Source organism: Macaca nemestrina, chromosome 4 (assembly GCF_043159975.1).
Source record: "Macaca nemestrina isolate mMacNem1 chromosome 4, mMacNem.hap1, whole genome shotgun sequence".
NCBI classification, from domain to species: Eukaryota; Metazoa; Chordata; class Mammalia; order Primates; family Cercopithecidae; genus Macaca; species Macaca nemestrina.
The window spans coordinates 181,183,053-181,203,735 of record NC_092128.1 but is presented as its reverse complement, the minus strand read 5'-3'; the positions used below and the strand labels follow the sequence as shown (position 1 = coordinate 181,203,735).

Below are 20,683 nucleotides of genomic sequence, written 5' to 3'. Positions count from 1 at the left end.
AGAAAATGATGGCAACAGGTAAATCATGGCTGATGTGGAGTTCAAGTTCCAGCCTTTCCCAAGCATCCCTTTTGCTCCTGCTGCTCCAGGAGCAGCCCACAGAGGCCTGGAAGTACTAGAGGTCCTCTGGGTCATCAGGTTCCCAGCAAGGAGGAGGCAGGTGCTGTGAGGCTCAGGGATCCAGGGGTGCCTGCAGGTTCCACTCAGAGTTTTGATTTGTTTGTTTTTGTCCTTAAAAGTAATTTTCATTTATCTTCTAGTTAAGCTACTGTTATTTAATTGATGTGCAATTTCTCTTTCTAAAGTTTTATAGCATTATAATTTCTAAAATTGTATTTTTAAATATACATTTATTTCAAATAGCTCTTATGAATACATTATTTCCAAATCATTGGACCCTCTAAAATTATATGCATACATATTGTATTTTGATTTAAATAAAAGGTTCACTATTATTTAAACTATCATAAAACTGGACATGAATAGAAACATGGAAAACAATAAAGTTCATTTCTCTAAGCCATTATCATAAATCTGTACAAGTAATGTAATATTTAGCTGGATAAATTTTGACTGGTTTTTAAATAACAATGCCAAAAAATACTAGAAAACAACAACAACACACCATTGAAACATCATACTATTTTTATTAGATTAGTTCTAAGTTCATAGATAAATTTAGGGGAGTTGAAATTTTACAATTTGTTTCTTGTCTTGTTTTCTGAACCTTCGATGTTTTTCAAAAGATACTGTTTGTTCTTTAAATGTTTCTGAATTTTAGCAGCCAAAATAAAAGTCTTCCTTTGATGGCAAACTCACACACACATATTCTCACACAGACACACACATGGGGCTAGCTTGAAGGTGACACCCAGTGGCACGGGAGCATGGCTCTGCATGGAAAGGGATCCCATAACCAGACTCAGCAGAGAAGACCCTGACAGGAAGCAGAGGGTGTGCTGACTGTGAAGAGCTGAGGCAGAGGCTGGTGCAGGGATATGGTGTTTCTGTCTGGAGCCCAGGAAGCAGGAAGGAGCAGCTCCACATCAGTGCACACCGGTGTGCATCCGCGGGGGACCCCTACACAATCTGCATGATCAACCCCAACCTGGGTCCACGTGAGCTGTCTGCTAAAAAGGTATGAATTGCATACACAGTACTTGTATTAACAAAATCAAAAGTATTTAAAGTATATATAAGAAAAGACAACATGGAAGAAGAGAAAGCAGAGTACAGGAGAGAGGGAAAGGAGGGGGAGAGGAGGGGAGGAGAGGAGAGAGAAGGGGAGAGAGGAGTGGAGGAGGAGAGACGAGGGGAGGGCAGAGGGGAGGGGAGAGGAGAGGGGAGGACAGGAGGGTAGGAGGGGAGAGGGGAGAGGAGGGGAGGAGGGAAAAGGAGAGAGGGGAGAGGGGAGGGGAGGAAGGGAGAGAATGGGAGAGAAGGGGAAGGAGGGGAAAGGAGGGAGAGGAGGGGGGAAGGGGAGGGGGGAGAGGAGGGGAGAAGGGGAGAGGAAGATAGGAGTGGGGGGGAGGGGAGGAGGGGAGAAAAGAAGAGGAGGGGAGAAAAGAAGAGGAGGGGAGAGGAGAGGAGAGGAGGAGGGAATGGGAGGAGGGAAGGGGGAGAGGAGGGGAGAAGAGACAGGAAGGGAGGGGTGGAGGGGATAAGGAGGGGAGGAGGGGAAAGAAGAGGAGAAGGGGAGAGGAGGGGAGGAGAAGAAGAGAGAAAGGGAAGAGGGGAGGAGGGGAGAAGAGAGGGGAAAGGAGAAGGGAGGGGAGGAGGTGAGAGAGGAAGAGAAGTGGAGGGAGGGAGAGGCAGGGAGGAGGGGAGCAGAGAGAGGACAGAGGATGGGGGAGGAGGGGAGGAGGGAAGGGCAGGAGGGAAAGGGAGAGGAGAAGGGAGGGGAGGAGGGGAGAGGAGAGGGGAGGGGAGGAGAGGGGAGGGGAGGAGAGGGGAGGGGAGGAGAGGAGAGGGGAGGGGAGGAGGGGAGAGGAGAGGGGAAAGGAGGAGGGGAGAGGAGAGAGGAAGGGAGGTGAGAAGGGAAGGGAGGAGATGAGAAGGGAGAGAAGGGAAGAAGAGAGGAGAGAGGAGGAAAGAGGAGAGAAGTGGAGAGGAGAAGCCAGGAGAAGGGAGTAGAGGGGAGAGGAAGGGAGAGGAGAAGAGAGAAGAGAGGAGAAGGGAGAGGGGAGAAGCTGAGGGGAGCAGGGAGCAGCTCCTCTCTGCTTCTTCAAATTCTGCCTTCTAAGGAGGGAGGGAGTACCTGTCCTTTGAGATTTTTGGGAAACCCTCTCTGTGTGCTTTTGCATCTTCCTATTTCACTCAGTGAAACACTCTGGATCATCTTGGGGTCCCTGGTTGTAACTCTGTTTTACTCATTTTCGTGCCAGGTTGGTATTCTAGGCATTATTGTTGTTTCTTCAGCCCATTTGGATCCTTTTAAAAGACCAACCAGTTGCCCTTGCAGAGTTAGGGTCCTGCTGCCCTGCAGGGGATCTGACTTCTCCTGGGAGGGCCACTTCCACTGCCCCTCTATGTCCTGCGAGGGTCTGGAGCCCTGACACCCTTAGGACCCCAGACTGGCCCCAGCTGACAGTTCTCTTGCTTCTCTCTCAGATTGAGTTTCTGAGATTAATTGCTCCTGGCAGAGTCCAGGGCTGCACGAGGAGGCTCTGAGCCTGACTCTGCCGAGGAAGAGGTTGAGTGGAATGCAAGTTGAGAAGGACCTGCCCCTCTGCAGATGCCGACTTCTGAAGATGACTCAGTGGATTGGAGACTATCCCCAGGGCCACCTTGGGAGGCACGTACTGAAGACAGCAGGACCACACAAGGGAAAGAGCCAGGGTCAACCTGACACCCCCAAAGCAGAGTCATGCTCACCCAGGACGCTTGGATGGAACAGGAATAGACCTGCTTTACAGAATATCTGTGAAATTGTAGACCCCATCAGTTCCACTTATTTCTTCTGGGTTCTTACACTGAAAATTCAGGTTTCTCAGCTTGTACCTTTAGGGAGACCTTTCAGTCCTCCCCCCATCTGCTGACATTGACTAAACACAAAGGAGAGAGGGGGCCTCAGAGGAGGGTCCCTGGGACCTTGGTGGGCAGGACCCAGCTTCCCTGTGCAGAAGGAAACTTGAAATCAGGAGACTGAGCCTCACCCAGGGACAGGCCCCACTACTGTGCCCTGACAGGCCCTTGTGGACAGAAAGGTAAAGGGCATGGGCCCACTTGGACCCTGCGGTTTGCTGTGAGTCCAGCTGGGTCTGGTGTGGCCGAGCTCCAGGGTGCCATCAGCCATTTCTGGGTCCCTCATGACCTGGGTGGAGACTATCACCTCTAACTGCACAGTTAGCAGAGCAAAGTCAGGGACACTGTTTCTAGAACCTGGCTGGCTCCCCTCCCCCAGCACAACTGACTGTCTCTCCTGGTTGCCAGGCACTTGTGAGCATTAGAGACAGAACACTCCTCAGGGTTCCAAGTGGTCAGTTGTGGCCCACAGGCCACTGGCAAGCAGAGGCAGAGCCACAGAGGGGCTGCTACTCCCCAGAATGTCTCTCCAGTCACTCTGGAGCTGCTGGGGCTCTAGTGCTAGTGAGGGCTGAGATCATGAGATAAAATTGAAACAAACACACAAAAAATACAAAAGATAAATGAAACAAACAGCTGTTTTTTTTAAAAGATAAATAAAATTGATAGACCATTAGCAAGATCAACCAAGAAGAGAGAAAACCCAATGAAATGGGAGATATTACAACTGACACCACAGAAATACAAAAGATCATTCAAGGCTACTATGAACACCTTTATGCACACAAACTAGAAAACTTAGAGGAGATGGATAAATTCCTGGAAAGATACAATCTTCCTAGCTTAAATCAGGAATAATTAGATAACTTAAAGAGAATAATAACAAGCAGTGAAATTGAAATGGTAATTTAAAAATTACCAAAAAAAAAAAAAAAAAAATTCCAGGACCAGATGGATTCACAGCAGAATTCTACCAGACATTCAAAGAATTGGTACCAATCTTATTGACACTATTCCACAAGATAGAGAAAGAGGGAACCCTCCCTAAATTATTCTGTGAAGCCAGTATCACCCTATTACCAAAACCAGGAAAGGACATAACCAAAAAAGAAAACTACAGACCAATATTCCTGATGAACACAGATGCTAAAAATCCTTAGCAAAATACTAGTGAGCCAAATCTAACAACATATCAAAAAAAAAAAAAAATCCACCATGATCAAGTGGGTTTTATATCAGGCATGTAGGGATGGTTTAACATATGCAAGTCAATAAATGTGAACATCACATAAACAGAATCAAAAACAAAAATCACATGATTATCTTAATAGATGCATAAAAAACATTAGACAAAATCCAACATCTTTTAATGATTAACACTCTCAGAAAAATTGGCATACAAGGCACATACCTCAATGTAATAAAAGCCATCTATGACAAACCCACAAGTAACATAATACTGAGTGGGGAAAAGTTGAAAGCATTCCCTCTGAGAACTGGAACAAGACAAGGATGCTCACTCTCACTCCTCTTCAACATAGTACTGGAAATCCTAGACAGAGCAATTAGACAAGAGAAAGAAATAAAGGGCATCCAAATGGGTAAAGAGGAAGTCAAACTGTTGCCGTTTGCTTATGGTATGATTGTTTACCTAGAAAACTCTAAAGACTCCTCCAGAAAGCTCCTAGAACTGATAAAAGAATTTAGCAAAGTTTCCAGATACAAAATTAGTGTACAGAAATCAGTAGCTCTTCTATACACCAACAGTAACCAAGGTGAGAATCAAATCAAGAACTCAACCCCTTTTACAATAGCTGCAAAAAAAAAAAAAAAAAATACTTAGGAAAATATCTAACCAAGGAGGTGAAAGACCACTACAAGGAAAAGTATAAAATACTGCTAGAAAAAATCATATATGACACAAACAAATGGAAACACATCTCATGCTCATGAATGAGTAGAATATTGGAAAAAAGACCATACTGTCAAAAGCAATCTATAAATTTAACACAATTCCCATCAAAATACCACCATCATCCTTCACAGAATTAGAAAAAACAATCCTAAAATTCATATGGAACCAAAAAAGAGCCCGCATAGCCAAAGCAAGAATAAGTAAAAAGAACAAATCCGGAGGCATCACAATTACCTGATTTCAAAATATAGTATAAGGTCATAGCCACCAAAAAAGCATGATACTGGTATAAAAATAGGCACATAGACCAATGGAACAGAATAGAGAAACCAGAAATAAACTCAAATACTTATAGCCAACTAATCTTCAACAAAGGAAACAAAAACATAAAGTGGGGAAAAGACACCCTATTCAACAAATGGTGCTGGGATAATTGGCTAGCTGCATGTAGAATAATGAAACTGGATCCTCATCTCTCACCTTACACAAAAATCAGCTCAAGATGGATCAAGGACTTATATCTAAGACCTGAAACCATAAAAATTATAGAAGATAATATTGGAAAACCCTGTCTAGACATTGGCTTAGGCAAGGATTTCATGATCGAGAACCCAAAAGCAAATGCAATAAAAACAAAGATAAACAGCTGGGACTTAATTAAACTAAAGAGCTTTTGTACACAAAAGGACAGACAGTAAACAGACAACCCACAGGGTGGGAGAAAATCTTCACCATCTATACATATGACAAAGGACTAACATCTAAAATGCACCATGAACTCAAACAAATTATCAAGAAAAAACCACAATCTCATCCAAAAGTGGGCTAAGGACATGAATAGACAGTTCTCAAAAGAAGATGTACAAATGGCCAACAAACGTATGGAAAAATTCTCAATATTAAAATGATCAGGGAAATGCAAATCAAAATCACAATGTTATGCCACTTTACTCCTGCAAGAATGACCATAATCAAAACATCAAAAAATAATAGATGTTGATGTGGATGTGGTGAATAGGGAACCATTCTACACTGCTGGTGGGAATGTAAACTAGTACAACCACTGTGGAAAACAGTGTGGTGATTTCTTAAATAACTAAAAGTAGAACTATCATTCGATCCAGCAATCCCACTACTGGGTATCTACCTGCAGGAAAATAAGTTATTATATGAAAAAGATACTTGCAGACACATTTATAGCAGCACAACTCGCAATTGCAAAAATATGGAACCAACCCAAATGCTCATAAATCAACAAGAGGATAAAGAAACTGTGATATATGTATATGTGTGTCCGTGTGTGTGTGTGTGTGTGTGTATGAAGCAATACTACTCATCCATAGAAAGGAATTAATTAATGGTATTCACAATGACCTGAATGAGACTGGAGACTATTATTCTAAGTGAAGTAACTCAGGAATGGAAAACCAAACATCGTATGTTTTCACTCATAAGTGGGAGCTAAGCTGTGAGGATGCGAAGGCATAAGAATGACACAATGAACTTTGGGGAGTTGTGGGGAAAAGGGTGGGAAGGGGTGAGGGATAAAAGACCACAAATTGGGTGCAGTGTATAATGCTCGGGTGACAGGCACACCAAAATCTCACAAATCACCACTAGAGAACATACTCATGTAACCAAATACCACCTGTTCTCCAATAACCTATGGAAATAAAAAAAAACCCGATGGAAATAACCTATGGAAATAAAAATATATAAATAAATAGATATAAATACATAAATATATAAATAAAATATATATAGATTTATAAATATATAAATAAAAAATATATAAATTTTAAACACATATATAAAAAATAAAAATTAAATTCAATTTAAATTAAAAATTAAAAAAATAAAAATAAACCTTTGTTATTATGTTTAAGATAGTGTTTGTTGTTTAAATTTAGGTAAATTTTATTCAAATGAGTTTTCCGCTGATGGCAAACACATACAGAAATCACAATGCAGATACAAGCAACTTTCAGTTGTTATTTCAGCACCTGAGGAAAATGTAAAATTAAGAGGCACAGATTGTTTTAACATTGTTTAAATAAATAAAAGGGAAAAAAGAAAAATATGTACACACACATTTTGTACTTACACAAAAGATTCCTAAATTATGTACACACAAAAGAAGAGTTGCTTATGTGTGGGATAAGATTCCACTAAGAAACAGTTCATCCCAAATTGTGCAGAGGAAGAGGCTTTAATGACAGAAGTTTCCTGAGCTGTGGGCAGGGATAAGGGTCCAGACAAGGGAAGGGGAGGCTCCCAGATGACAGCAATAGGGGGAGGTTGTTCCCACCCCAGGTTTCAGGGAAGGGGAGATGAAATGGTATCATTTGGGCCCAGTGAGGCTCTGTTAAGGGAAAAGGGAAAACTGTCCCCACTTTCTGCTCTCGTCCTCCCACTGGCTGCTGGTGTATGGGCAGTCTTCTGCAAGGGGGCCTGGGCAGTGCAGGCCAGAGTCAGTCTCCTGGGCACAGAGCAGGTGAAGAACGAATCTGGAGAATGACCAGCACTCGGGTTTATTTGACTGAAAGTGCGTGTTTCATTGCATTCATTCACATTCATTTGTATACCTCATAGTGTTGTCAAGATTCACTGAGTAAAACATGTAAAAGTAGAGAATAGTGTCTGGCATTTAAGAAGTGCTTAAAAATGCCATCTCTTACAGCTGTTTGTGTGTGTGCATAATAAAATGTCCCTGATAATTTGAACATCCTGAAATGAACAATTCAAAGCCCTAATGGGCATCTGCTTATCCAATAGAGTCCGAAGCCTCACACCAAAGAGGGAAATAAGGAACCGCTCAGGGAACAGAAGGAATGTGCACTGACAGCTGGTGCCCACTCCTAAAACTGTGCTGCACTGAAGGCTCCAGGTTATTTCCCAAATCAGGGCTTCGGGGTCTTGCTGCCTACCATTCTCCTATTGGTACCCATCAAATATAGGATGACTGAGGCTGTGGGAAGCCTGTTGTCAGGGGACATGTGACCTGGGAGGGAGGAAAGAGCACAGAGAGGAGCCTACGCATGAAAGACAGGACACAGATGGAAGGTGGCCTTTCCCTGTTGACTCTTTGCTGGGTTACGTCCCAACACAACAAAGGACAAAGCGAAAGACTATGAAGAGCTTAATTGTGTCTCCTCCAATATTCATATTGAAAAGGGGCTGAATCCAAGTTGAGAGCCAAATCAGGAATGCAATCCCTTTCATAATTGCCACAAAAATAATAAAATATATAGGAATACAGCTAACTAGGGAGGTGAAGGATCTCTATGAGAATTACAAAACAGTACTCAAAAAATCAAAGATAACACAAACAAATGGAAAAACATTCCATGCTCATGGATAGGAAGACTCAATATCATTAAAATGGCCATACTGCCCAAAGCAATTTACAGATTCAAGGCTATTCCTATCAAACTACAAATGACATTCTTCACAGAATTATAAAAAAAAAAACTATTTTAAAATTCATATAAACCCCAAAAAAGAGCCCAAATAGCCAAGGCAACCCTGAGAATAAAGAATAAAGCTGGAGATATCTCATTACCCAACTTCAAACTATACTACTGGGCTATAGTAATCAAAACAGCATGGTGGTGGCACAGAAACAGACACATCGACCAATGAAACAGAATAGAGAGCCCAGAAATAAAGCCACATACCTAAAACCACCTGATCTTTGACAAATCTGCCAAGAATAAACAATGGGGGAAGGACTCTCCTTCAACAAATGGTGCTGGAATAACTGGCTAGCCATATGCAGAAGATTGAACCTGGACCCCTTCTTCATACCATATACAAAAATTAACTCAAGATGGATTAAATACTTAAACGTAAAACCTAGAACTACTAAAAACTCTGGAAGATAACCTAAGAAATACCACTCTAGACATAGGACCAGACAAAGATTTCAACAAAAAAACCAAAAGCAATTACATCAAAACCAAAAATTGATGAATGGGTTCTAATTAAACTAAAGAGCTTCTTAGCAAAATAACCTATCAACAGAATAAAAAAGATGACCCATAGAATGGGAGAAAATATTTGCAAACTGTGCATCTGTATTAGTCTGTTCTCGCATTGCTATAAAGAAATACCTGAGACTTGATAATTTACAGAGAAAAGAGGTTTAATTAGCTCATGGTTATGCAGGCTGTCCAAGAAGCATGAAGCTGACATCTGCTTGGCTTTTGGGGAGTCCTCAGGAAACTTACAATCATGGTGGAAGCTGAAGGGGGAGCAGGTATATCATATGGCAAAAGCAGGAGCAAGAGTAGGAGGTGCCACATATCTTTAAATGACCAGTCTCAAGAGAACTCACTCACTACTGTGAGGACAGTACCAACGGGATGATACTAAACTATTCATGAGAAATCCATTCCGATGATCTGATTACCTCCCACCACGTCCCACTTCCAACACTGGGGATTAGATTTCAATATGAAATTTGGGCAGGGACACACATCCAAACTATATCGGCATCCAACAAAGGTCTAATATCCAGAAGCTTTAAGAAACTTAAACAAATTTACGAGAAAAAAAAATCATTAAAAAGTGGGCAAAGGACATGAACAGATATTTTCAAAAGAAGACACATATGTGGCCAACAAGCATATGACAAAAAGTTCAATATCACTAATCATTAGAGAATTCAAATCAAAATTAGATGCCATCTCACACCAGTCAGAATGGCTATTATGAAAATGTCAAAAAATAGCAGATTCTAGCAAGGTTGCCAAAAAAAAGGAACCACTTATACACTGCTGGTGGGAGTGTAAATTAGTTCAGCCACTGTGGAAAGCAGTGTAGCGATTCCTGAAAGAACTTAAAACAGAATTACCATTAGACCCACCAATCTCATTGCTGGGTATATACCCAAAGGAATATAAATTGCTCTACCATAAAGACACATGCACATGTATGTTCATTGCAGCACTATTTGCAAGAGCAGAGACATGGAATCAACCTAAATGCATATCAGTGATAGACTGGATACAGAAAATGTGGTACACATACACCATGGAATACTATGCAGCCATAACTAAGAAGGAGATCATGTCCTTTGCAGCAACATGGATGAAGCTGGAGGCCATAATTCTAAGTGAACTAATGCAGAAATAGAAAACCAAATGCTGCCTAGTCTTACTTATAAGGGGGAACTAAACAAGGAGAACATATGAATACTAGGAGAGGAGCAACACACACTAGGACCGACTTGAGGGTGGAGGGTGGGAGGAGGGAGAGGATCAGGAAAGATAACCTATTGGGTACTACGCTTATTACCTGGGTGACAACATTATGTGTACACCAAACCCCTGTGACACATAGTTCACCTATATAACATACCTGCACATGTACCCCTGAACCTAAAATGAGGGTTAAAAAAAAAAGGCTGGGTGTGGTGCCTTACACATGTAATCCCAGCACTTTGGGAGGCCGAGCCGGGCAGATCTCCTGAGGTCAGGAGTTTGAGACCAGCCTGGCCAACATGGTGAAACCCTGTCTCTACTAAAAATCCAAAAAAAAAAAAAAAAAATTAGCCAGATATGGTGACACATATCTGTAGTCCCATCTACTCAGGAGGCTGAGGCTGGAGAATCATTTGAACCTTGGAGGCGGAGGTTGCAGTGAGCAGAGATTGTACCACTGCACTCCAGCCTGGGTGACATAGCAAGACTCCATCTCAAATAAATAAATAAATAAATAAATAATAAAATTTAAAACAAGAAAGAAAAGGGGTTGAGTCCTAAGCCCCAGTACCTTAGAATGTTACTATGTTTGCAGACAAAGCCTTGAAAGAAGAAATTAAGGTAATTGAGTTTACATGGGTAGGCCCTAATCCAGCATGACTGCTGTCCTTATAGGAAGAGTAGATTAGGACACAGACACACACAGAGGGATGACCATGTGAGAACACATCAAGAAGACAATCATTCACAAGCCAAGGAGAGAGGCCTCAGGAGAAACCAACCCTGCCAATACCTTTATCTCGGACTTCTAGCCTCCACTGCGAGAAAATAAATTTCTGTTGGTTATGCCACCCTGCCTGTAGTATTTGTTACAGCAGCCTGAGAAAACTGATACAGACTCCTCTGTATAATATTTTAAATGTACAAGATACAATTCAGAGAATGATAAAGGAATCTATTTTATTAAAATCCATATTAAATTGTAATTATGGAAGCATAATCTATATGCTTCTTTATTAGCTCCTTAGTAAAGTAGCCACAGGAAACTAACAGGGCCATGCAAACACACTTCAAAATACAAGCATTGCAGAACTTCAAAGTTGGAATCCAGTTAGCCTGATAAAAAGAAAAATGATGTCTAATTTCCACTCTCTATACTTTTAAGGAGATATGGCTAGTAAGAAAAACAACACAAAATAATTAAACCTCTCCTATTAGATATTTATCTTACAAGTAACCTTCTAGGGAAAACCCTGGTATGAACAAATCCAAGCATTATGAACCTGATCAATGACATCGAATCATTGTTGAGTTCATTTTTGGAATCTAGGTAGAACACTGCAAGGTGCTAGATGTAAACAGGTCCAGTTGTTTGGTTTGCTCTAAATCAGCAGCAGGGAGGCACTGCTCTGACACAAGACAGGTAGGAGAAAAGGTGGGGAAAGCATGCAGGTTTCTTTGTTAGGAATGTGTTCAAAGGAGGGTTGGAGGTTCTCCCACTGATACCACCTCTGTGAGGCTCTTCTCCTCTTTTTGTAGTGACAGCAGAGATGGCTATAAGTCAAACTACCCAAAAAAGCATTTGTACACCAGCTCATCCACCACGTTCATTAAGCACTTAGGGTGAGCAGAGTTACAGGTGTGCAGTGATGGAGGCTGGAGGTACAGGGACATTTTTGATGTGACTCCAGCCCTCCATGATGGTGTTATACAATTGGACCCAGTATCCCTTGTGTGGACCAATCAGAAAGCAACTGACTATCTGAGAGCAGCAGAGGACCTAAATCTCCTTGGAGGAATAATTCCCTTCGTCAAGGGTACCCACAGGGGAGCTGCAATCCCACATCCCTGGCACCCTGTGGCTCACGGACATGGGGCCACTTGTCTGTTGCAGGGGTGACAGGTGATCTGTCACTGCTCTGTAAGGCCAGGCGTGGGCTCACCAAGAGATGACCTCGCCCCTTATGTTGCCCACCTCCTGGACAATCCGTGACACAGGCCAGCCTTTGGAGGGCGCTTCCTCCTGTCCGTCCCTTGCTGGGGGAGCAGGAAGGCTCCTGATTGCCACCCAGACACAGAAGTCAAGCACAGGGAGTGACATCAGCCTGGGGCATTGATCCCCTTGGTAGATGCCTCGACAAACCTGTACCCATCAGAGACAGGGCCAGGGCCAGGGCACTAGGGGAAACAGCAGTCTCCTCAGCTTCGAATCAGTTATTGATGAGGACTTCATCACAAATGCAGAATTACATTCTGAAATGTTCATTCTTTTCAACACAAAGCTTTAAAGTATTACAATTTGAGTTCCAGTTAAGACATGACTCTGTAGTACCACTGTGGCAAAAGGTTCAAGCCCAAAAGGACCCACGGTTTTTTTTTTCTTTAATATTTTATCTTTTATATTGAGATGTAACACTGTACCTTCTATGGTTAGGTGCTCCAGTCTTCAGTGTACCATCCAATAGCCTCTTACATATGTCTACAGCCTTGCAACCACCTCCCAGAACAACATCTATGACATTCCCAGGCCCCAGCAGGCTTCCCAACCTTCATTCTCTTTCAATACGAATCCCCAGTCCTAGAGGTAACTGCTATTCCGACTTCTAGTACCATGTGTTACTGAGCTTCAAATAGATGGAATCATACAACATGGACTCCTTGAGATCTGCTTTCTTCTGATTAACATTATGTCTGTGAAACATCCTTGCATGGGGCAATAGCTTATTTTTTCATTGCTATATACTATTCCAATTTATTTAGTTCATCCTACTGTTGACAGACATTTATCGTTTTATGTTTGGGGTTATAAATAAAGGTGCTAGGACCTTTCTCATACGTGTCTCTTGGTGGCCACAGCCCTCATATCTCTTCAGAATATGACCAGGAATTGCTGGGCCATGGAGACATAAATGTTTAGCTGTAGTAGATACTACCAAACTGTTTTTCCAAAACTGAACCAATTTCCACTTCAACCATCAGTGTATGAGAGCTCCCACTGTTCTCTACCATTGCCAACACTTGTTGTTGTCAGTGTTTTTAATTTTTGCCATTCTAATGGGTGCATAATGGTATCTTACTGTGGGTTTAATTTGCATTTTTCCATTGGCAATTAATGCTGGAGTGTTTTTTCATACGCTTATCAGTCACTTGGATAGCTTCTATTGCAGGGACAAGCAAATCGTTTTCTAAGGGGCCTGATAGTAAATATATTTGGCTTTGCGGGTCTTATGGCCTCTGTCCTAACTACTCAGTTTTGCTGTTGTTGAGCAAAAGCAGCCGTGGACAATGTGTGAATGAATGGGCTAGGCTGTGTTCCACCAAAATTTATTTATAAGAAACAGGCTGGGGCAGGGGGTGGATTTGGCTGCTGGAGACTTGATCGGTGGCCCATGCTATATTGTAATATGCCTGATCAAGATCAAGACTTCTGAACATTTTAAAATTAGGTTGTCTTTTTAAATTGATTTTTACAAGTTATCTGTAAGTTTTGAATCCATTTTGTATTCTTAATCATTTATAATTTTCTGAAAATTGAAGGAAACCATGGTTGTTATATTGTACCATTCCTATAGCTTTTGCTTTCGTTGTTTCTACCATAGGCCCCTAAGAGATGAGATCACTGTTGTCACAGGAGCTTCCTTCTGATAGGTGGACCCAAGAGAGCTGTCTTCTGCCGTTTTCTCCCCAGGGTGACCATGTGGCAGCCCAGCTCAGAAAACTGGGCCTCTGCCTGTATCTCTTGAGGAATCTTGCTGCCTAGGACAGGTTGGGTAAAAATGGTCCTGACTTGTTGGAATGGACACAGCTTCCAGAAAGAATATAATCTTAGCGTTCACAATGTATATGTCATTGGGAATTTTTTGAATTGAGTGAAATCTTCCAGTCCAAAGATGGTCAAAATTGTAGGAGCTGGTAAGAACTCCTTTTCCATTATTAAACAAACGCTTTTTGGGTTGCACATCAGCTAATAGTGTGATTGAGGAGAAACTGTCTCCTCAATTAGCTGGCTCAGTAGCAAAATGATTACTGCCTTTACATTGCAAAACCTTTCTTCCTACGTAAGCACCCCAGGGGAGCAAAAGCCATGTGCTACGGCATACCAGGAGCTGTGGTGATTGCTTTGCTTGCTCACTTAAGCAAACATCGTCTCATTTTGCAGCAAGGAAATTGAGGCTCAGAGTAGTTAAATAAGATGATCAAGATCAGAGATGAAATAATTGGACAAATCAAAAGTGCTTTAGTCCAAAATCCACAATGTTCCCCATGAGGCCATACTGAGGTTTCTCCTTCATAGGAAGATGGGGCTGGAAGGGCTGTTGTTGGAAAAATGGTTAAGGCCCCTCACTTGATGGATGAACCTCCAGGCCTAGAGGGAGTTTAAGGACTCATTACTCAGGGTTCCCTCAGCAAGCTAGCAGGAAAGCTTGGATGAGAACCTCGATTTCTACATCCAAAGTCTTCATTACCCCTTTTCTTTATTTAAATAATTTTGACTTTACTATATCAGCCATCATGTAAGCTAAATAAAAACAACATTTTTCAGTCTTTTTTTTTTTTACCAGTATACCTAGTGTCTATCTATAATAGCAATGAACAATTGAGATGTTTCATTTGTTGAATAAATGAACCATAAGAAAATAAGTAACAAGTAGTTCAATTATGTCCTGCAAAGAAGTTTTGATGCTCTCTTCCTGCCTATCCCTCCCTCTCAAGTTTCTACTTAAGACAGAGAGGGTAGATCCTTTTGTAGTTCATAAGCGTGATGCTTGAGTGTTCATGTGCATGTGTGAGATGTGCCTCCCTCAAACTTGTTACAATGTGGGCACATTATCCATCCAACATGGAAAAAAAAGACAGAGAGGGTCCTTGGATACCCAACACCAGCCAGGACCCAAGTCCAAAAGGAAGTTCACATTATTAGACCTTTTTACCTTGTTCATTAAAAAGAATTGGTAACTATACAATAATTTGTTTCCTTTACAGATACTCTAATTAAAAAGAGACATACTAAAATATGGAAAATTCTGCTTGTTTCATCCTACTTGGCTTTAGAATGTCAATTATCCCTACTTTCAATTTCATCCATTTCCAAATATACAGCTTCTTAGAAATGTAGGGAAGCTGTTCTCTGCCTGTAAACATGAGATTTGTCAATCCTTCTATTGTTTATTATTGTATAATTGCAACATCACTTCTGAAGAAAGGACTTTCAGGACCGATAAATTTGGTCATGTCATTTTTTTTCTAGCAGCATTCTGCTTCCTTATGCATTTTCTTATTTCATACCAAGCTTGGTTTATGGGGAGTTTGGGTTAACAGAGCTCTTAAGGGTAATTAGTGTCCAATTAGTGTCCACTTAGGCCAAAGTTTCATGTCTGCGTGAGTTTTTTAACCTCTGGGAAGAATTAAGTAAGTCGGGACTCTGTTTACAAAGCAATTCTGTCTGCCCTGAGCAGTTTATGAGTAATATTCCTAGTTGCTAGATGACCAGACAAAGCAACTCAAAATTTTTTGTTGACCCTTGTAGCTAGTGAAAAGATCAAGACTGACTGCCCAGTAATCTAGATCCTTTCTTTCTGTGCTTGTTCTGTGGGAGTTTCCATAGCCTACAAGTGTCACCAAGAAGCTTCATCCAGACCCAAAAGGAAGGTTACAACACTGCTTTTTGGATGAAACGGTCATGACATTGTCCTTTCCATCATCAGCCCTACTTCAAATGACTAACCCGGAATGAAAGCCTCTCTACTAACATGCATCCATACCTGATTTGTTTCTCCCAGTTTTGTATTATAAAAATTTTCAAAAATACAGAAAAGGTAAAATATAAAAGAATAACATAATAAACATTTTTATATTCACTACTTAGTTTCAACAACTGTTGACATTTCGCTGAGCTATTTGAAAATGAGTTGCACTTTATCTAGTATTTCTGCATGGGTCTCTTGAGAATAAACACATTCCAATACAAGCAAGGTAACATTATGACAGAGGATTTATCCATTTCATTTAGGTTGTTGAAGTTATTGGAACAAAGCAGCTCATAGTATTTCCTATGATCCTTTTAAAGTCTATAGGATCTGTAGTGATGCTCCTCTTTTATTCCTAATGTGGTCATTTGTGTCTTCTTTCTTTTTTTCTGGATAAGTCTAGTAAGAGTTTTATCAATTTTATTGATTTTTTTTTTAAAAAAACAACCAGCTGCAGGATTCATTCATGTTACTATCATTATCATTATCATCATCATTATTATATTTTAGTTTTTATTTCATTTATTTTTACTTTTATGTTTATTGTGTCTTCTTTCTATTGAGGGTTTAATTTTCTTTCTTTTACTTGTGTTTTCTACATCTTAAGATGAAAATTTAGATTTTTAAAATCTGAATCCCACACATTTTGATATGTTGTGTTGTAATTTTTAATTAATTCAAACAATGAATTTCATACTTCAATGAGAATATCATGAATAAACTTGCATTAAATGAGCAATTCTTTTTGTGAAATTCAAGTAAATCTCCAATAGCCTTTTTGAGATATAACTAACACACCATGAAATTCATCTTTTTAAAGTGTATGAGTCAGTGATTTTGAGTATATTCACAAAGTTGTACAATTACCAACATTATCTAATTTTATAACATTTTCATCACCCCAAAAAGAAACACCATACCTATTAGTAGCCACTTCCCATTGCCCCCTCCACCACAATCCCCTGTCAAGCACAAATCTGATTTCTATCTCTATAGATTTACCTATTCTGGACACTTAATATAAATTGAATCATGTAATATGTGGTCTTTTGTGACTGGCTCTTTTCACTTAGCATCATGTTTCCAAGATTCACTCATGCTCAACATGAATCAGTACTTCATTTATTTTTATTGCTAAATAATATTTCAGTTAATAAATATACCACATTTTATTTATCCATTTATTAGTTGATGGATATTTGGGCTGTTTCCACTTATTTGCTATTATGAATAATGCTACTATGAACAATAATGTGTGAATTTTTGTGTGGATGCATGTTTTTAGTATTCTTGGAGAAGAATTGCTGAATTATATGGTAGTTCTATGTTTAACTTTTGGAAGAACTCCTAAACTGTTTTCCAAATTGACTGCACTCTTTTATTCCCATCAGCAGTGAATGAGAGTTCCAATTTCACCATATCCTTGACAACATTTATTATTGTCTGCCTTTTCTTTTTGAGCTATTCTAGTGGGTGTAAAGTGATATCTCGTGGTTTCCATTTTCTGACAGGCTAATGATGTTGAACATCTTTCATGTGCTTATTGATCGTTAGTATTTCTTCTTTGCAGTAATGTCTGTTCAAATGATTTGTCTGCTTTTAATTGGGTTGTCTTTTTATTGCTGAGTTGCAAGTGGTATCATTTATATATTCTGGATACAAATCCCTTATCCGATATGTGATTTTTAAATATGTTGTCCCATTTAGTTTTGGTGAAGTTCCATTCACTGATTTTGTTTTGTTTTGTCCCTTGTGTTTTTGGTGTTGTATCTTTAAAAGCTATTGCCTAACTCAAAATCACAAATATTTACTCTTGTGTTTTCTTCTAAAAGTTTTATAGTTTTAATTTTTACCTCTAGGTCTTGGGTATATTTTCAGGGATGTTTTCAATGTATGGAGTGAAGAAGTGGTCCTCCATCATTCTTTTGAACATAGACATCCAGTTGTTCTAGCACCATTTGTTGAAGTCATGCATCATTTTTGTCTAGAAAAAAAATTTCCAGCATGTAAATAAGTGACTTCCAGATTTTATAAAATCATAGGACATCGCCTCTAGAATTCTGCTTATAGGTAACTTATTCCAAATATACTTAAACAGGTTAGTTAATTTACCCAAAACTATCCCTGCATCAATTCTGTTCCCAACTCATGTACCCAGAATCTGTGCCAGCTTAGAAACCATGTGGCTCATCTTCTACTGCATTGGTGGTCAGAATCCACTTCTCCTTTTTTTCCCCACACACTTGTATTTTCACTCAAGACTAAAATTCTCAAAAATCTAGTGGGTATGGTGAGTTGTGGTGTGGAAGGTTTGGAGAGAGATTGCTGGTGACACATTTCATTTAAGAAAATAAAGTTTTGTGGGGGAAGATGCAGAAAGGAGGAGCCCTCAAGTTGGTATAAGAAGGGACTGCAATTTAAAAAAAATCTTTCTTTAGGATAGAGTCCCAGAAAATCAGTGACAAGATGAGAGACCCACTCATTTACAGTGAAGCCACCATGGATAAAGGCCTTCTGGACCTTGGATTTGAGATGTGGGTATTCTATCCAGCACTGAGATTGTTTAGTGCAGCAGATTTTTCACTGGCTCATTCTGCTGCCATTCTCACTTCCTTCTACTGAACCTTCTAATATAACAGATGCCAGGAGACTAAAAACCCTACTTAGTACTTAGCAGAGCCAAGATTTTGCATGTGGCTTAGATTCTGCCAAGGAGATGTCCACATGAGACCAGGAGGGTGTGAGCAATGGGAGCCAGTGGCCATGGTTCATGATAGATACGTTGTTTCTCTTGGTGCAGGTCTGGCAGTTTCTGAAACTAGATTCCTAGAAACTTAGGTACTGAGCAGTAGGCAGCAGCAACAGAAACAGTTCCATAGGTGGTTGGGCATTTCCTTTGATTGCTGTATTTTTGATTATGTGATAATTAAACCTTAGGCCCTGAGCCTCACTGAGATTCTATAAGGTTCATCATTCCATCTGATACATCACTTTCTTCTCAGATCAAATAGAGTGCATTCTGCTTTCTTCCACTATGAGCCTTGACCAATATAACCAGTGATCTAATCAACTATGAAAGGGCAATTAACACATTTTTCTCTAGTGTCAAGTCTAGATAAATATTCCTTTTGTAAAGAATGAATCTGAAAGAAAAAAATCAATACAGTCCTGATTTGAATAAAAGATTCAAAAAGTTGAAAGAATCAGTATCCCTGAAGACTAAGAGAAGCACAGAGACTTTTCAAAATTATTTATAGAAAAACCAGAAATAAATTATTTTGGAAAAAATTTTCCATTCTCAATAGAATACAAGAAGGCAATGCCTCCACGCAATAAGATCAGTGAATCAAGCTGTGATCAAAGAGAAGCAGTTATGAGATTCAAAAACATGACGATGAGCCAAGACCATAAGGAGAGAAAAAGGTTCTGTAATTTTATGCTATAACACAAACTTTGCAAGGTTATGGCACCCAGATATTTGGTCAAACACTAGTCTGGATGTTGCTGTGAAGATAGCTTTTGGGTAAGATTAACAATGAAATCAGGGGATGTTAAGTAAAGCAGTTTATCTTCTATAACATGGGTGGGCATCCTCTTATCAGTTGAAGGCCTTAAGAGAAAAAGATGGAGGTTCCCCAACCAAGGAAGAAGGAATTCTACCTGCCATCTGCTTTTGAACCAGAGCTGCAACATTAACTCTTTCTGGGTCTTCAGCCTGCTGGCCTACTATGCAGATTTTAGACTTGCCAGTTTCCAAGGTAACATGAGCCAATGTCTTTAAATAAGTCTCTTTCTCTCTCTCTCTCTCTCTCTCCATCTCTCTCTCCTCTACACCCACACCCACACACCCTATTGGCTCTGTTTTTCTAGAGAACCATCACTAATAAAAACAGCATATAGTCTTATATTTTTGTAGTCTGATCATTTCTACCTTTTAGTTTAGATGTTTACTCCATCTACATTTATGTAATTAATTATCTGATGAGGTTTATATCTATCAAGTTCTTATCTGCTTTCTATTTGTCTCATCTGTTTATTATTCTGCTTTCTCCAATCTGCTCTTAAGGAAAATAATTGAATTTTTCACCTCAGACATTTTGATTTTTAGTTCTATAATTATTTCTTTATGTATATAAATTTATTTTCTCCTGCCAGGATTCCCAGTTGACCCTCATCATGACCCCTTGTTCCTTTATATGTTTGCACATATTTGTCACAGGTGCTGTGCACTCCTTCTCTCATAACTCCAAACTTTTGGTCTCCTTAGAAGTGGTTGCTAATGATGGCTTTTCTTTTTATGAGTCCTATTTTTCTATTTCTTCACATGTCTAGCAATATTTTCTTTTATCATGGGCACTGTAAATGTTTTGTTTTAGAGACTCGGTCAGAGTGCTGAGTTCTGCCTTAGAGTGTGAAGTTGGCTGCCTGTCTGGCGGGGACTACAGTCGATATCTCCTCTCAATTCCCTCTGTCCTCCATCTGCTGCCTCCTTCTAGGACCCTTGACATTTTCTACACGCATGCGCAGTTTATGCGTGTGTAGTCAGCCAGGAACTGGGCAAAGTTTGCACACAGATTTGGAGGATTCCCCCTCCTTGATATCCTCCTTTTTGGCATTCCTACCCACCTCACGCTCCAGTTTTTCCAGTTATGAACTCCATACTCTGACTTCTCAAACAAGGAAGACTGCATATTTCTGCAGGAGCTCAGCCACTTCATCTTGTGCAGACAGGGCTGTGTTCTCAGGTGAAACGCCCTGCTAAATCTTTTACGTACAGTGCAGTTTTCTTTGTT

At 40.2% G+C, this 20,683-nt stretch overlaps 1 protein-coding gene and 1 non-coding gene across 3 annotated transcripts in view; one reads left to right on the top strand and one right to left on the bottom strand.

Annotated features, from left to right (window-relative positions):
* The window catches only part of LOC105472640 (Down syndrome critical region protein 8), a 120,328-nt gene that overhangs the window by 40,587 nt on the left and 59,058 nt on the right, over positions 1–20,683 (bottom strand). For both annotated transcript variants that reach the window (XR_011622821.1, XR_011622820.1), the window contains exon 3: positions 17,744–17,874. The gene's annotated coding sequence lies outside the window, so the exon portion shown is untranslated. The remainder of the gene's footprint in view (positions 1–17,743; positions 17,875–20,683) is intronic.
* On the top strand, positions 14,882–14,984 carry LOC112425081 (small nucleolar RNA U13). The gene has a single exon (XR_003016080.2). It is a non-coding gene; the product is annotated as a small nucleolar RNA U13 (small nucleolar RNA).